Raw genomic sequence first — 13,511 nt, 5'->3', positions numbered from 1 at the left:
GAAGGTCAGGAGAGGACCCCGGGTGGGCCCCCTCCTTCCCAGGAGGGCTGAGAGGGGAGGGTGAGGTCTGAGGCAAGGAGCTCACACGACGACTGGAGTCTGTTCTGAGGACGAATCACAGGGTTCGGGGAGCTGCGTGGCTTTACCCAAGGCCACGGGACGTAAGTGGCAGAGCGGGGACTTGACTTGAAGGCGTGGTGACGAGCTCAGTGCCATTCCCATCACCTGGAAAACCGAAGGCGGCCTTTGCTCGGTTTGGGGATTTGGCCTCCTTGCGCTGAGGAGGGACAGGCGGCTGAGTGTGATTTCTTGACTCGTGAAAACCTGCACCTGACCCGACCTAGGGCTTTAGGTGATGCCCTAGGTGCCGCGTGCCAAGGGGGCCCCACTGCAGCTCCGGCCTGCTCGTCGGCGGACGGGGAGCTCACTCCTCGAAACGTGCAGCAGAGGCGGGAGGAGAAAGCAAGTGTCTGGAGGCCAGGAGACCTGGGTGTTCATCTCACTCGCTGTGTGACCTTGGGCAAGCGAACTGGCCTCTCTGAGCCTCCGACGCCCTGTCTGCACAGGGCCGAAGATAATCGTTGCTCTGCTCGCTAACCCGAGGTGTTGCGGGGGCGTAGCAGGGCTGGGACTCGGAGCACGCGTCTCTACGGGAGCTTCGGGGGCCCAGGCTCAGGATGTGCAGCCGTCGGGGGCCGAGTTGTGACTTTTCTCCTAAGGAGGGCTCTGGCCCATGGGGTCAGCCAGGGATTAGGGGACGGGATTCCTGCACATCCGTCCGCGTTTGTGCGGAGGAGACCTGCTGTCTGCTGAGGGGCCGGTGGGGGGGGACCCACCAGAGCGGTCCCCAGGAGGGGGCGCGGTGACTTGTTTCACTGGTCACGGCCGGGGTCAGGTAGGGCCTCAGGCCCTCCTCCTTTCCTCCTCCTCCTCCCACGAGACTATCCCCTGCACCTCCCCCCGCCCTGCCCCCACAACCCCTCATCCCCTGCCCCGCAAGGCCCGCCCCCACCCAGCTGCCCCTGGTCCCGTCCCCCCCCCAGCTGCCCTGTGACCCCGTCTTTCCCCCCAGGTGCCCCCTGGTCCCGTCCCCCCCCAGCTGCCCTGTGACCCCGTCTTTCCTCGCAGGTGCCCCCTGGTCCCGTTCCCCCCCCAGTTGCCCTGTGACCCCATCTTTCCCCCCAGGTGCCCCCTGGTCCCGTCCCCCCGCAGTTGCCCTGTGACCCCATCTTTCCCCCCAGGTGCCCCCGGTCCCGTCTGTAACACCTGGGGCTGTTGTTTCCAGCTCTATATCCTTCAGTTGCTGTAGGGCCCTGTGTCCCTCTGCAGGCTGAAACCCTCCTGACCTTGCTGGCTGCTCTCTGGGGGGAGGGGGGGAGGGTGGCAGACACCCACCCTTGGACCCCAGCCCCTGGTGGCGCTTCTAGGCTCAGGAACAGGAAGCAAAGTCATGTGCACTGAGGACCCGTTTTGCTCCTCGCCCTTCACACCTCAGTCACACTGATGAAACTGGTTCTAATCATGGCCATTTCACAGAAGAGGAAACTGAGGCTCAGAATGGCCAAGTGACTTATCCAAGGAAGCGTGGATGGTGTAGACAAGATCTCAGCCCACATCCACGGGGCCCTAAAGGCCATGCTGCGTCACCAGCCTGCCCCTGTCCCCAGGGGATGCATTCCTGCCCTGGACGTCTCCCATACGAGACCGGCCGTCCAGTGTGGGCAGCACCAGCCACGTGCAGGCCAGCCTGTGACACTTTCGCTGCTGACTCTGTTTCGCTCCCCCACCCAGTAATGCTGCGCCGTCCCTAACGTGAAAAGGAGACCCCGGGACAAAGCATTTAGGACGGAAAAGAAAAACCCGAAACTCAGGACAGTCCGACCTCGTAAGGAGAAGACAACAGGAGTTTAAAGACAAAACACAGGGCAAAGGAGCCAAGGTGACAGTCGGTCCCTCTGAGGTGGAAGGCAGCCAAAGTTCATGACAGATTTTCACACGTCGTCGCAAATGTCAGGGATAAAGTTTGTTTTGCTGTGAATTAGCCAACCGTGGGGGAGCCTCGAGATTTGGTTTGTTTGGGGGCCAGAGCAAGACAGAGCAACTCTTTCAATTTTGGTCTGTTGTTAAAAAGAAAATTGTTTTAACGTTTATTTACTTTTGAGAGACAGAGGGTGAACGGGAGAGGGGCAGAGAGAGAGAGGGAGACGCAGAATCCGAAGCAGGTTCCAGGCTCCGAGCCGTCAGCCCAGAGCCCGACGTGGGGCTCGAACTCACGGGCCGTGAGATCATGACCTGAGCCGAAGTCGGACGCTTAACCGACCAAGCCACCCAGGTGCCCCTGGAAGCAAGGGGTTTTATTGCTGGTGACGAGGAAGGGGACAGAGAAACTGAGGTCCCAAGCGCTGTCTCCACAACAGCAGGGTGGGCTGGGTTACGGCGAGCTGCTTCAGGCGGCCGGAGGCTCTGTCGTCTCCCGTGTCTCTTTGAGCGTTTCTGCGTCTGCTCTTCCCGGGAATCTCTGTTAGCAGAACTGAACACGTGAGGTTAAGGCCGGGTTCAAAATCTTCTCCCGCGGCACTCAGGACGGCCGCTGCCCTCAAGGAGGCCGTGCTCTTGCTAACGTAACTCCTACATTGGCACACAAAGACGCGGTGCCCCGGAGGGGAGACCTGTCCCGTGCGCAAGGCCGTGGTGGCCTTTCTGCTTCCTGCAGAGACAGAGGGGCTCCGCTCGGGTCCCGGACAGGGTCTCTGGGTCCTACGTGACCCAGACTTTCATTTGGCCGTAGGGCTGACACACCCACTGCCCTGGCTGGCTCAGCACCCCACAGGTAGGGCTTTGGAGCCCCGCATCAGGTTCAGCCCCAGCCCAGACCTGGCAGGCAGGGGTGAGTCCCTGCTGGCGTCGGTCCAAGGACCCCACGGCGAGTCTTCCGGTCGCCATCTGGTCCTGCCCTCATGTGCTCATTTGACACACGGTAACACAGTACTCACTGCAGGCCACAGCTGATGTTTGTACACAGTGTTACGTTAGTTTTCTCCGACAGCCACGAAAGGTAGGTTTTATTTCCATTTAATGGATGAGTAAACTGAGGAACAGAGGGGCTAAGGGATTCGCCCGAGGTCCTCAAACGAGCGGGTGTTTACGGAGCCAGGAGTCGGAGTCTGAAACTTGTGCTCTGAAGCGTGCGCCCCGATCGCTGAGCTCCTTGGCCGGCGTGGCCCCACCCTGAGCTCCGTCTGGGGTGGGGTGTGGGGGGGAGGGCGGCCCCCGGGCCCCGTCACCAGCGGGCGTCACTCGTCACGGTCCTGACGGCCTCAGCCTCCGAACATCCCCTTCCCTGGCGCCAGGATCGGGCGCCCGGAGCTTGCCCATCTCGGGACGGGTGGTGCCTGTTGAAATCCTTGCCCCCCCCCGGGCCGCGCCGGCGCTGACCTTCTGCTGCCGGGGTTCCGAGCGGCGGACCGCCTGGCCGGGGACGGGGTTTGCCGGAAGCTGGCGGGAGAGTCTGCGCGGAGCCCGCCGAGAGCCGTACGTCCCCAGGAAGGAAAACGTCTCTTGTTTCTTCCAGTGAATCGAGGCCGGGAGGCGCATTTGATGGGCTCCGTCTACAGCTGATCCAATCTGGCGAGCGACGTGGGGGGAGGCGCCGGCCCCACACTTCCGGCCGGACTCGCGGGGAGGGGCCGAGGCAGCGATCCGCGGGAGGTTGCGAGCGGGAGCCCCGCCTGGGGCCGGTTTCCGGTCGTTCCCGCGGCGACACACGCAAACACACCCCCGCGAGGTGCCCACGTGTGTAGACAGTGCACGTGTGCTGCAAACACACACGCATGGAGACGCACGGTCCATACCCCTGGCAGTGTGCACACGCATGTAGACACACGTGCACACATGCGTGCAAACACACACGCATGCACATGTGTGTGCGCACACACGGAGACACGCGTGCACATGTGTGTGCAAACACACACGCATGGAGACACACGGTCTATACCCCTGCAATGTGCACACACACGTAGACACATGTGCACACACGTGTGCAGACACACACGCATGGAGACACACGTACACACACATATGTGCAGACACACGATCACACCCACCCCCACACGCAAGTCATATAGACACGTGCATGCAAACACACGCATGTAGACACATGTGCACACGTGCGTGCAAACACACACAGGAGACACCCGGGCACACGTGCGTGCAAACAGACACACGTGGAGACACATGGTCCATACCCCTGCAATGTGCACATGCATGTGGACACACGTGCACACATGCGTGCAAACAGACATGCATGCACACATGCATACGTGCAGACACACAATCACACCCACCCACCCACGAACACCTGCAAATGCATGTAGACACACGCACTTAACGTGTCTGTCCTGTGCTACGTTTCCCTTCTGCCTCTTGGTCTGAATTTCTGCGTGTCCTTCTGCGTGCAGAGCCCCCGTCGAGCCGGCCGGTAAGGAGGGCGCGGGGGAGGGGGCACAGCATTCTGACTGAGGGGTGAGGAGTGTGTGGGCGGCATCACGGGTCCGCAAGGATGTGCACGCTGATGCCGGGGCCTGTGACTATGTCCCCGTACGTGGCAAAAGAGACTTTCCCGATGGGATGAGGTTAAGGCTTTCAAGCTGAGGTTGCCCTGGATTATCCAGATGGGCCGGGCGCAGCCACGGGGTCGCTGTGTCAGGAAGGAGATGGCGTGTGGGCGGCAGGGGGCCGAGGGACGTGCGGTGAAGACCGCTGGAGGGGCCCTGAGCCCAGGTGGAAAAGTCAAGGGAGCGGATCTCCTCCAGAACGTTCTCAGATTTTCTAGCCATAAAGTGCCCGTGACTTCTGACTCCCAGAACCGTGAGGCAAAGTACTTGTGTGGGTTTAAGCGGATACAAAGATCCGGAAGTCCTCTCCTCTTTCCTTCGCTCCCCAGCATCACCGAGAGACGTGTGCGGGCCGTGGAACGGGGAGACGGGACCCGGCAGCAGCGGGAAAGGGCGTCCGCGTGGGGCTGTGGCCAGGGCCCGGCCGCCTTGGAGGACAGCTCAGCGGTGTATCAGGGTGCTGGGGTCCTGGGCGCAAAGGCAAGGGCTCAGGTGTTAGGGGTCAAGACAGACACGTGGGGGCTGCACACAGGGTGTGCCTGGGGGACAAGGAACGGCGCTCCGCGGAGGCCGCTGGGCATGGGGCCTCAGTGTCCCCATCCGTAAAATGGAAGTCTCCCCGGTCAGGGCACTCTGGACAAGCAGAGCGATGTGACGGGCCTGTGGGGATGTGTGGGTGTTTAATCACTAAATTGCTCACGGACCACGAGGAGCTGGCTCGTGCAATCACGGGGGCTGAGCAGGCCCGCTGCCCCCCCCCCCCGCCCCCCGCTTGCAAGCTGGAGGCCCAGGGGACCCGAGGGTGTGTCCAGGTCCAGGGTGAAGGCCTGAGAGGTCGGGGGCCCCTGTGTCAATCCCAGCCCAAGGGGTGAGACAGCAGTGCGGAGCATTCTTCGTTCTCTGCCTTCTGTTCTGTTCAGGCCTCTCCGCGGGTTGGGGGGGGTGCCCATCCGACTCGGATGCTCTCCTCGCCCGGGAACAGCCTGGAGGCACCCAGGCACCCCTCTGCCCTGCCCAGGTGACACAGGAGGTTAGCCATCGTGGAGCTCCTCGATCGGAAGTCACGGAGGGGGGACGGATGGGGACGGAGGCCGCAGGCTTGATCCAGTCCTCAGACGCACCTGACTTACGCTGGGTGTTTTACAACGTGTGGAGCGACATTTTGAAATCACTAGACTTCACGTACGAGTCTGGCCACGGTGGACCCATGCCCCGGCCCGTGTCAGAGCCTCCCGGCCGATTCTGGGACACCCTCAGGGGCGGCAGACCCTACGGTCCCCGAGGTGGGGCCACCGTCACCCCAAAGGGGGAGCGCAGGCTTTTGGGATCTCGCTCCGGGGAGCCCCAGGGAAGCGTTCGAGCCGTGGCCTGCTCGCCGTGGCTGGGCTGCAGACGCAGCTTGACAAGTGCTGAGTGCAGCAGGGACTCTTAAACACATTGATCCGGACACTAAAGTCCCATTAATGTAGTCACAGATGGCAGCTGTCTTCTCAGCAGCCACTGGCGGCTGGTGCTCACACAGGCGGGGGCGGCTCGCTCCGGGAGCGGCCGCGAACCTGACTTCCTGGCCGGGGGGGGGGGGCCTGGTCCCCTCCAGCGGACGCCGCGGACCCCAGTCATGCTGTCTGTATGTCCAGCGCCCTCCGGGGCCTCCCCCATGGCAGGGGGCGCTGAGACAGAGCTCCCCCACTCCGGGCCGGGCCCCTCCGAGCTCCTTCCCTGCACATCCGGGCCCCCACCCGCCGGGGGGGGGGCGGCTTGCACGGCTTCCTGTTCCCCCTCCCTGGTTCTCCAGGCCCAGCCTCACCTCCTCCCACCTTACCTGGGCCTCCCACCTGCGCTCTCTGCCTCCAGGCTCTGCTCTTTCAGCCCATTTTCCAGCAGCAACCGGAGAACTCTCCTTACCCCTGACCCTTCAGCGTCCCTCAGCGGCTCCTCCTTGATGTTACGCTGAGGTGTGGGTCTCGGAAGCCTCACGACCTGTCCTCCCTTCTCTCCTCCAGTCCCCTGCCCGGCAGACAGCGCCACCCCCCCCCCCCCCGGTCTGTTTGCAGGACCCCTGTTCTCTCTGCAGCTTGGGCTTCCGTGCGAGTTGTTCCCTACGGCCAGCACCGGCTCCTATCTCGCCCCGGTCCCCGGATGCGACTCCTGCCCCCGCACACCCAGGCCGGGCTCCCCGGCTCTGTCGTTCCTATGAGCCGATGCCTTCCGGTCACTCCCGGTGTTACTGCTTTCCGAGCCGTCTCCCGCACCGGGCTGTGAACCCGTCAGGTTGCGGCCATGTCCGTTCTGCTCTCTGTGACCTCCCGGCCGCCTGGTGTAGGCCCGGGACCCAGCAGGTGCTCGATGCGTTCGTGTATAAACCGTGAATGAATGATAATGAGGACAAAGCCAACAGCAGCGACCCCACGTGGGCAGATAGAGACCTTCCCCAGGTTGATCCAAATCGTCTTAGAAATTTTTTCAATGTTTATTTTTGAGAGAGAGAGAGACAGAGCGTGAGCGGGGGAGGGTCAGAGAGAGGGAGACACAGAATCCAAAGCAGGCTGCAGGCTCTGAGCTGTCAGCACAGAGCCTGACGCGGGGCTCGAACCCAGATGCCCCCCAATCATCTTTAACTGACACTCTCTGGGAGCCCGCTGGTGTTAAATACATCTCCAATCCACCAAGATCTCCGAGTGCCCCTTGGTTTTTCCGCCAGGGGTCCAGCCTGGTTCCGTAACGTACATGGTTCCCTGGCCGGGAAACCCAGCCGCGCTGGCCCATCGTTGTCACCGGTTTGGGAGAATGGCGAGGCAGTGACGGAGCAAGGGATCCCAAGGGAGAAGGCGCGCCCTGCCCTGCCTGAATTTCGGCGGTCTCCCGCCTGGTCGCCTCGGGCCAGCCCCGCTCCGCTGTTCCCGCTGGACTTAAGGAGACTTGGCAGGTGAGGACCGGGTAAGGCTGGGCCCAGTCTAGTCAGGCCCACTCGCAAGAGTGGAGGGGGGACCTCATCGCTCCCCGGAGACCTCAGAGGTCGCACAGGTAGGAATTCTGTGGGAGGGAACGTAACAGCCTCTGGGGTGTACGTGAGCGTGAATGTGCGGCTCGGTCTGGCTCACCTGCCGAGTGCGATGCTGTGGCTCCACGGGCGGGCACCCTTAAGGCTCCCAAAAGCCCCCGGAGTCTGAGTGGCTCGCCTGCGATTCCGTGGTCAACAACAGTCTATGGCGGCATCGGGATGGGGAAGGTCCAGCCGCCAAAAGGAGGGAAGCCCAGAGCCCCCTTAACGAAAGACCAACGTGCCCACCGCGAGGAAAAGGGACAGTGGGAGAATGAGCTCCCGAATCGGAAGGGGCTGCCCCCAAGCCCAGCCGATATCGGGAGGAGCCTCGAGAAGGGGGGCTTATTGGTCTGGCCGAGATGGAACCAGACTAAAAGGGGACACTGACTCCCTCTCTCTCTGTCCCTCTGCCTAAGATGTGAGGGCTTCTCCCTCATTCATTTCCCGGGTTAACAGCTATAATTGCAGCCAACTGTGGTCAGTCTACCTGGGGACAAGGGACTTTAAGGAATAGTCCCAAGCAGGTGCTGCTTCTGCCTTCCCCTCCCCCTCAGGTTTCTGCACCTGCTTGGGTGTGGTCCTCTACCCTCCTCAGTGCCTCGGGCACCATGGCTCCTCCTCCCACCCTCCAGGTCAAGGAGCGAGGTGCACCCCCTTGGACCACCCACTTCAGAAACCTCCACTGGTGCCCCAGGTGAAAACTGACAACAGGGACAAATTGACGTCTAAGTGGATGCAGGCGAAACAGATTTGGTGTTTAAACGAATCTGAGTTGGTCAGGCCTGTCTTTAAAGTTATCAGCAAAGGTCAACTTAGCTCACCTTATCTCTGTTGCAATTTGTTATACCAAAGAGACGACTTAACACGAGAGTTAATTTTGTCTGCCTCAAAGTTTTCATGGGTGATTGTTAAGACAGCTTTCAAGGTCTCGGGTAACCTGAAACTTTCCAAAGAGAATGAATTGCTGGAGCTTTGATTACTGGACATAGGTTTGGGTTTAATTTCTTGTTGCAGAGAAACTGAGGCTGTTTGGACCTATTGGAAAACCTGCTTTGTGCTTACTTGGTTTGTGAATTTACCGTCTAAAAAAATTCTGTTGTAAACACCTCTCAGTCGATTACTAAGTCCTCAGTTGGAGACTAAGGTTTCCCGAGAGTTAAACTTCTGCTAAGTGTACTTAAGACTGATGGAAATAAGGAAAGCAACCCTGTACGTAGGAGAGTAGGAGGTGTGTACGAAAGATAGAAGGAATGGAAATACGTTTTTGTCGAGGGTAGAAGAAAGTAATTTTGTCCTAAGTGAGACTGGTTGTTTGGAGAGAAGTGGCTTTGGGACAAAGTTTGAAGGCAAAGGAGAGCTGTAGAAGGTGCACGGAGGGAAATCCCAAGGAATTTTATGTGTGCTCAGGACGGAGTAAGGCTGAGATGAGTGGGATTTTAAGAGTACATTGGTATTAGGTTGAAATTCTGCTTTTCTCTCTGCTCAGATGACAGCGTTTTCTTGGGCCGTTGATCTGCTCTTGATAAGACAACGCAAACAAGGTTTATCCTCCGGGACAATCAAAGTTTTAGGTCTCATCTGTATCACGTCTTTGACGGCTTAGTTAAAACTTCTCAATGTTAAAGGAGCTAGGTTTTGCTAACAGCTACATAATGCGATGCATTCGCCTTTTGGGTCTTTTATGGCCACCTTGGTTGAATAAATCAAGTTTTAAGATTTGTAATGATCTGTAATCCTAGGTAGGATGTACTTATGACTTCCTAAGGTTTTAACAAACTTCCCGGGGTTTAAATGGTACATGAAGTCGTTTTGACTAATTAGGCCCTTTATCTGGGATGCTAAGTTACTTGGAAAAGCGCTCTTCTGAGCGGGGTGGGGCGAGGGCAGGTCGTAGGAGCCTTCCAGCCGTCACAACATCCTGTCCCCACTTCTCTGTCCTGTCCGTACGGAGGGCACGGGGGACGGTGCCAACCGCCTTGCCGATCCAAGTGACACTTGTGTTCACCAACGGGGCAAATGAGCTGGGTTGGGGTAACCAGTGTCAGGAAGAACCGAGAATTCCAGAGCTCAGCTGGATTCGTCCCTCCCTCCCTCCCGCCATTCATATGTCCTTCTTCCCACCTTCCTTCCTTCCTTCGTCCATCCATCCACCCATCTATACATCTATCCATCCATCCGTTTATCCATCGGGGCACAACATCACGATTCAATATTTGTGTGTCTTGTGAAATGATCAGCACAGTAAGCCCCTCCCCCCCCACCCGGAGGCCACCAGTCGGTTCCCTGCGTCTCCTCAGAGCTCCGCTTTCTCGACCACTGTGCCGTCCCACCTGCAAGGTGAGCGGGGATCAGGCTGAGCTCACGTCCACGGGCGGGACCGAGCCGTGGCGAAAAAGGCAGAGATCTGAGCCATAGCCTTCATCTGCGCCGTGCAGCTGTGTGACGTGGGGCGAATGTCTTACCCTCTCTGGGCTCTCCGTTTTGCTACCCGATCCTCAGATCTGCGGGAAGGACTCACCTTTCGTTGCTTCGGGGCACGTAAGGGGCAGGGGCCGGGCTTCTCCACGTGGGGCTGCCCGTGGCGCAGCACGTGGCCTGGCCCGTCGGCGGTGGCCTCGGAAGCGTGAGGCTGAATTGGAAAGCTCCTCGCAGACGTCCCGGATCCCACCTTTCACGAGGCAGGCGCGAGCTGGGCAGCGAAGTCCACTCCGCCCTCACTGCCCGGACAATTGCTTTGCGTCACTGGTGTGTGTCATTATTTCCTCTGCGAGAATGTGTCTTTTCGAAAGCAAATCAGGATCTGTCAGGCTCCGTCGCGCAATGAACCCGGCAAAGGAGCCCACGCCGTCCGCCGTCCGAACAGAGGCGGCCGTGGGCCGTGTGTGTCTGGGGCCCGGTCACTGCCGAGGCTGCAGAGGACAGAGGCGTCCCCTCTCTGGGGAGTGTCCTCTAAGCCCCCGGCGGTTCCCTGGGGAGCGGAGCGGGAAGGCCCTGATATGGCTCGTGGCCTGAGGGGCGGAATCCGCTCCCGGAAGGGCTCAGAGCCCGTGCCTGACCTGCGCTCGGACGTCAGCGCAGAGGACGGGGCCCCGAGAGCAGGCGGCAGCATGGTGGGGACGCTCCTTCCAGTGGTCCCGTGTTTTGTGCCTGGCACGTCACCACGTCGTCGCTCGGGCTTTAGGAGGCAGGTCCCTTTTACAGATGAGGCAGCTGAGGCTTGCGGAGTCGGCCGGGGCCAGGTGACCCCAAGCCCCTGTTCTCAGCCCATGTGCTGCTGAGGACCCGCGAGGTGTGGCTGCGGACGGCCAGCAGGGCGGGGGTGTTCGGGCTCTAGTGCATTCGGGGGAGGCCGCCTGGGGCTCCCGTGGGCTTGGCGGGTGCCCGCAGGAGTCACTCCTCCTGTGGCCTGAATGCATGTGGCACAGAGCCCAGTGTGGAGGCCGAAGGGCGGCAGTTTGGGTGCTCTGTCCTCTGTGAACCTGCTTAAATGGCTGCGAGGCCCCACAGCCACCTGCCCCCAGCGTGTTCCTGGCTGGGCCTGCCCCGTGCCCCCCTTCCTCTCCTCCCTCCTCCCCCCTCCTCCTTCCTCCCTCGTCCTCATCCTCCCCCCCTTCTCTTCCCCTTTCTCCTCCCCTCCTCCCTCCCTCCTCCTCCCCTCCTCCCTCCTCCTCCCCCCTCTCCCTCCTCCTCCCCCTCCTCTTCGTCCTCCTCCCCTTTCTCCTCCCCCTCTCCCTTCCCTCCTCCTTCCCTCCTCTTCCTCCTCCCCCTCCTCCTCCTTTCCTCTTCCCTTCTTCCTCCTCATCCCCCTCCTCATCCCCCCGCCTCCCCCTCTTCATCCCCCTCCCCCTCCCCCTCCTCCTTCCCTCCTCCTCCCCTCGTCCTCCCCTCCTCCTCCCCTCCTCCTTCCCTTGTCCCCTCCTCCTTTTCCTCCTCCCCTCCAAACTCCTCCTCCCCTCCTCCCTCCTCCTTCCCTCCACCTCCCCCTCCTCCTTCCCTCCTCTTCCCCTCATCCTCCCCTTCTCCTCCCCCTCTTCCTCCCCCTTGTCCTTCCCCCCTCCTCCTCCTTCCCTCATCCCTCCCTCCTCTTCCTCCTCCTCCCCTCCTCCCCCTCTCTCCCTCCTCCCTCTCTCCCTCCTCCTCCTCCTCCCCTTCTCTTCCCCCTCCTCCCCCTCCTCCTCCTTCCCTCGTCCCTCCCTCCTCTTCCTCCTCCCCCCTCTCTCCCTCCTCCCTCTCTCTCTCCTCCTCATCCTCCTCCCCTTTCTCCTCACCCTCCTCATTCTCCTCCTCCTCCCTCCTCCTCTCCCTCCTCTCCCTCCTCCTCCTCCTCCTCCCCCTCCCCCCCAGCTGGCAGTGCCCACCAGCTGGCACCCCGGACGGGGGACCAGGAGCCAGCCTCACATGTCATAGAATAAAAGCTGAGCTGTGACAATCCTGTCTGCCACAGAAAGAGAGGTTTTATGTAGTTTTTGGCATTTACAAATCCTTTGTGAAAAGGTCACCCTGTTCTTGGAATCTTTTATTAATGCTGAAGACTGGCCCCGGAAATGTCATGTCTTTTTACCATGATATTTACTCCAAAAAGTATGACTAAGCACCTGAAATTCTAGCAGTGGCTCGACCTGGGCCGGGCTGGCGAACACGCAGGGGCAATCGGGCACTGGTCTCCCCGGAGCGTCCCCTGAGCCCCGAGTGCCACCCGCCTGTGTCTGCTGCCCGCCGTCCCCAGCGTCCGGCCTCCTCAGCGCCTCCAGGCTGGAGCCCGCGTGTCCCCGCCAGAAGGGGTCTCGGGGTGTGTGCATCCAACCTCCCTTTTTGCAGGTGCGGAGACTGAGGCCCAGCGAGTCGGGGCCGCTGTTTCTCCTACACCCACCTGTCCAGACTTGTTCTCTTGCTGAGCCTGGGAGGCGGGACGGGAGTGAGTCTCTCCCTGGACTCCAAGTTGCGGTCCCACGACCAGAGTCCGGGGCAGTTCACTGCAGGGGAGACGCGGGCACAGATGACCGTACCCAGTTGTCACCCGCCCACCTCCCCTTCCACCCGGGGAGTGCAGATCACATACAAGCCTCCCTCCTCCCTCGGGTCCTCCCGGATGGTCCTGGCGAGGTTTGGGACAGGAAGGGGTTAAAGCCTGCCCCACTGTCTTAGACGGGGCAGCAGTGACAAACAGCGCAGACCTGCGGCGGCTTCGACAGCAGACGATTCTTTTCTGACGGTTCTGGAGGGTGGAGGTCCCAGATCAGGTGCTAGCGCGGTGGGGTCGCCGGGAGGATGTGCTTCCCGGCTTGCAGCTTCCTTGTGGTGTCCTCACGAGGCTTTCCTCTGTGTGCGCATGTTGGGGATGTATGTATGCATGCACGTGTGTGTGCATGAGTGTGTGAGCATGTCGGGAAGGGGTGTGCATGCGTGTGTGAGCATGTGTGCACATGCACACTGGGAAGGTGTGTAAGCATGTGTGTGTGTATGTGTGTGCATGCGTGTGCATGCTGGGAAGGTATGTGTATGCGCACATGCGTGTGTGAGCACGTGCATGTGTGCGCACACACCAGGAACATGGGTGCATGTGTGTGCACGAGTGTGCATGTATGCATGCTGTGAAGGTGTGTGTATGCTCATGTGCATGTGTGCATACATGTGTGTGAACGTGTGTGCATATGCCAGGAACGTGTGTGTGCATACAAGTGTTCATGAGTGCGTGTGCATACTGGGAAGATGTGTATGTGCATGTGTGTGTGCGTGCCTGCGTGTGTGTGCATGACGGGAACATGTGTGTACATGCATGAGGGGGTGTGTGTGTGTGCGCTTGTGTGTGCATGCATGCTGGGAACGTGCATGTGCATGCATGAAGGTGTGTGTGT

This window comes from Acinonyx jubatus, chromosome E1 (assembly GCF_027475565.1).
Source record: "Acinonyx jubatus isolate Ajub_Pintada_27869175 chromosome E1, VMU_Ajub_asm_v1.0, whole genome shotgun sequence".
Lineage (NCBI taxonomy): Eukaryota > Metazoa > Chordata > Mammalia > Carnivora > Felidae > Acinonyx > Acinonyx jubatus.
This window is presented reverse-complemented; position numbering follows the sequence as displayed.